We start from the raw sequence: 5,192 nt of genomic DNA on the forward strand, positions 1-5,192 counted from the left end.
AATGATTTAAAGCAGATCTCCTCCATCCGCAGCACTGTTAAATTACGGTACATGTTTACTTACACTAGTTTTTTCCTTTTACAAAAGTGTCATCATTGATCTTTCTCTCTATACATGTAGATTAGTGGGTGTTACCTTTTGTTACCTTTTTTAATTTTGTTGTAATCTTTGGGGCTGCTTATTTAAAAATAAATGACTGCAGCACTTTGGCATCAACCCTTTTCATGTTTTACATTTTTTACAGCTTCTCTACTAAGTCTTCCTTTTGTACAACAATGAAAAACTAAAACTAATATAAATATATACATTATGCATACAGTTACCAACTGGTTGCAAATGAAGTTGAAACAGGTTCTAATCGGAGCAGTTTTTAAAATGTATTAAACACAAACACATAACATATATCCCTGATATACATGTCAGACACACTCCCTTCACTAAAAAGTCATAGACTTGTGATGTGAAGAAGATTCATTCATTTCATTACTTTTATAGTCTGAAAAGGCCATTCAAGAAAAGCTCGATGGGATAGGATACACAATGCTGGATATGTCAGGAGAAAATTGTTATTTTGATAATACAATGTCCACAAAATGAAAGTCAACTTCAGTTTTTATTTGGGGATGAATTGCCTTTAATGACGTTTAGAAAAACAACAACACAATTTAATATATTATTATTATTGTAGTTCAATTTAATGCAGCTGTTGAGACCCCTATCAATCCCTTGAGTGGCCCTCTGCAAATCTATGGCATAGTCCTATCAGAGCAGCCTCGGAAAACACACAATAAAGTCACAATAGCAATATTTCTTATATTTATTGCGAGAGACCTGCGCCGTAGCTTCTATGTGTTGGTCTACTTGTTGTTCTGCTAGGTGGCCAGATAAGTGTATGAATACTTATGCAATAGAATAATTTCAGTTTTCTATTTCTAATAAATTTGCAAAGTTGTTACAAACCTGTTTTTTGCTTTGTCATTATGGTGTATGAGTGTAGATTGATGTGGGAAAAAAAGTTATTATTAAAGCAGTTTAACATAAGGCTGCAACACAAAATGTGAAAAAAAATGAAGGGGTATGAATACTTTCACAAGGCACTATAAATATTGTACATAGTGCTTTACAGAAAAATGAATTTAGAAAAAATAGTAATCATAAAAAGATCCATAAAAATTTCAATAAAAATAAGTAAAAATGTAATACAAGAATACATTAGTTAGTTGTAAATGCAAGATGTTTTTATGCTGTATTGTTTAATATTTGTTAATATCAGCAGTGTTTATTATGTCTTCAGTTTCAACCTGACTATAGACTCGGGTTCTTTAAATTTCAAGAGGAACTAAAGGGAAACATGAGATTGACTGACAGGAACAAAACAGCTCCACCTTCAACAGATCAGGATCAGATCAGAGTCAGCCTTCAGTCTGCACTCTAACTTACATACAGTATACACACAAGGTGTGTCTGAGTTTACTGTGTTTCTTAAGATCTGTAAAATGCACATGCTATTAAAAAGTAAGAACAATGTAAAAGGTGTGACTTGATTATCAATGACTACTTTTTAGCAAGCACACATCAGCCTTCACTTCCTAAAGAAACGTTGATGCAGTCAATGAGAAAACTACAGTCAGCAATGCTGTTTAATAATCACAAATGTTCTAGAACTTGTTTGTGAACGGGAACAAAATGTTAGGAATTTACATAAAAATCTTTTGGGATTTGTGTTTTTCTGATGCATGAGCCTTATCTTGTCTTTATCTTGTGGGAAGTCTGAAATCCATCACTCCCGTCTGCAGCATGCCTCTGACAGTGTCTCAGGGTGAGGGTTTGACCGTCCTCACCATCATCTCAAACCCAAAGAGCAAATGGCCCGCACTGTGTCAGATTCTGGGTTCTCTGTGCTGCAGTCCAGTGTCTTCTGTATCCCAGGATATGAAAGGGAAGCTGACGCATGTTCACACAGACACATCTAGCATAGCGTCAGTTCTGGCAGGTCACGTAGTCAAGCTCGCATCAGCTGACTCTCAACTGATCCCCATCAACCTATGGGAATACGACACCTAAGTATTCATATATAAGGTCCCGCAGTAGTATCAGCAGTTTTCGCATTGCTCAATAGCTAATTACCCTCCTCCATCCCCAGCTCCTCCTCTGTCAGTCAGGATTCAGCCTTCTGATTCTCCTTTGAATCAGACTAATTCTAAAATGTGTACATAACATTATTGAACTTTAACGATATCTGCAATACATTTATGTTGGTTCTGTTCTGTTTACCCTAGGGGGGTTATCGCTGCTCTCCCTGCTCTCATCCATGCTAGGCTGCATGGATGCGCAGGGAGTTCTTGCCCAGAATGGAACCATACCACCAATCCAAACTGTATGCTAATTGTCAATCATCTTTGACGATAGTGGTCCTGACAGAAGTATACATTAACCACAAAATACCTTTTTGAAATTTTTTTCAGGCCTTCTGATTTTAGAATACTTTAGACAGATTTGATTTGAACATTAAAAAAAGATAAGATTTAAGATGCTTAAAATATTTGTCATAATTAGGTTATGATGCAGTGCAATGTATTCAAATGTTTTTTAAAAACCTAATGTGCTGAGAACATGACTTGCAAGTTATGTATTTGAATCCTCAAAAATGATTAGTACTAAGCTGCAACTTTTAGTTCCAGTGTTTAGTTGCAAATGTTTATACAAGCAAATTAATTTATTACAAACAATGCACTGAAACTTGTCATGATGATAGTATGCTGATCTAGTAACTGCTTTGACATGACTACTGAAACTAAAGTCTGTCTCCAGAATCTCACCAAGATTCTTGACTTGATTTTTAGTTGTTTGACCCCTAGAGTCAAGGTATGCATTCACCTTGAGAACTTCATCTTTGTTTCCAAATGCAATGACTTCAGTTTGCTCCTTATTTAACTGAAGAAAATTTTGGCACATCCAACTGTTAATTTCATCAATGCATTGGCAGAGGGTCCGTGTAACCCTTTGCAGTTCTTTGTTCAACATTCATCGTTTTGATTACGCACGGCTAGGGAGAGATGGTGCGGATGCAGTCGTTCGACCTGTTTGCGGCTCTGTGTACGGTAGAAAGATGATGACTGGGATGTTGAGAGCTTCGGGATACAGGTTGGGCAGGGGCGGCGCCAGAGAATTTTGAACGCAGGTGCTGAGGGTGTGCTAGATCTTTGACAGGGGGAGCTGGGCAATTCAGGGCTCCAGACTCATTCCTCCCACTGGTCGCTCTTTTGCGACTAACTTTCTCAGTTTTTTTTTTTTGGTTGCTACAACATGGGATTAATCAGTGCATGCTGATGAACTTTTATCATAGTTTATAGTTATATGGAAACGAAACTGGTTAACATTCAACCTGTTCTTTTTCCTCTTTTGCTATGTTATAAACAAGGTGTCCTGGCATTTTATCCTACCCAGAGGCGGACTTAACCATTAGGCAAAGGTAGGCGACCGCCTTGGGCCCCCAAAAGCCAAGGGCCCCCTAAAAGACAATTGCATAGTGAAAATTACCTCAACGCACCACCTAGTGTCCAACCTACTCTAATACTATTATAAACTGTTTAAATGTGAACAAGGGATTTACAACATTAAAGAAATCCTTTATTTATAACATGTACGGATGCTTTCACTTTCGATTTCGCGTCCTTGTCACGTTTTACAATAAAAGATAATTGTCTGTTTTGCATACGTCTATACACTTTTTACTTTTTAATATTGACTAATACATTACAGAACGTAGCATGTGAATCAATGACATTTTCATCTTTAATATTTGCAGCACGAAATAAACATGAATAAATATTTGAATGCATGTTGAAAAAATCTGAACAATTTAATACAAACGAATGTTGCATGAAATCGATCAATTAGAGTTTAAAAAAACGTCAATGAGCCTACCTTTTATTGCTGTTTTTTATGTTAAATGTGAAAAATGACAGGTTGGATGCAACAGACTTTTTATTTTTATTTATTTATTTATTTTATTTTATTTATTTTTTTTGGCGGGAATATATAGATATATATATGTATAGGTGGAATTCTCACATTAACTTCACGCAATAGGCCTATAACCTGATTTTATTATCGTAATTTTGACTTCATTCTTAAAATATTATGATGTTAATCTTATTTTTCAACATGGTACTAAAATGCCGCCGTAGGCTATTTGTACTGCATGCAAACACACTCTTGGCACAGAAGCCCAAAAAACAAAAACAAACAAAAAATAAATAAATAAATAAAATACTAAGGAGATATTTGAATTATTTATTAATGAACTAGTATTTTCTGAGTCAGTGTCACAAGATGATGTTGACTATCCTGACTCGCCATCTCCTCAGGATGCGCGCCTTTAGAGATAAATACATATTTATGGATTAGCCTACATAATGAAAGAGTTTTTGTTTTCTATTTGAATTATTTTGTTTCAAAGTATTTAAAGCATTCTATTAGATATATTTATCATGTCTGTGAGGAGGCAAGTATTCGCTGAGTTTCGGTTCATCATTGTGAAGCGCTCCTGCTCAAGACCAAGACGACAGAAAGCGCATCCTGTTTGTTTTCCTTAATAATTTTACAAAAGCACAGGTTTTTGTTGATATTGTTTATGAGTGCACACAAATAAAAGTAGACCCTTTACAATTCCGAATTATGTATTACTCTTACCTTTATGAACAAAAATGACGGCGTATGCTAAGTTTCCACTCTTAAGAAAAAAATGCGATTGCGCTGGCGCCTCCATGTCCTGCAGAGCGCGCTTCAGTTTGCACTCTCCACACAAACGACTGTGTCAAGTGCGTCTAACAGCACACATGTATCTAGGTTAAATTTTTAATTAATATTGTGAATTGCATAGTGTTTTATGTCTATAGATTTTATTTGAGGCAAGTCATGTTGATTTGAGAAGGCTAAATTGATCAAACATATATGCTCAACAGTCTGCCGCTGGCCGCTTGGTCCTTACTTAAAAAAAACAACAACTTGAATTTAACAAACATAAAATGTTTCAAACATATTTCTAAATTAACTTAATAAAGAAACGAAAAGAAATATAACCACTTTGCCATTAAAAAACAAAACTGGACTAGACTATTTGCTGCAACAGCAGCTGTGTAAAGGGGAAGAGAGAGAGAGAGAGAAAAAAAGACATGGGCTCAGGGCAG

The sequence above is a fragment of the Sinocyclocheilus anshuiensis genome, unplaced genomic scaffold, assembly GCF_001515605.1.
Source record: "Sinocyclocheilus anshuiensis isolate Anshui unplaced genomic scaffold, SAMN03320099.WGS_v1.1 scaffold1162, whole genome shotgun sequence".
Taxonomy (NCBI): domain Eukaryota; kingdom Metazoa; phylum Chordata; class Actinopteri; order Cypriniformes; family Cyprinidae; genus Sinocyclocheilus; species Sinocyclocheilus anshuiensis.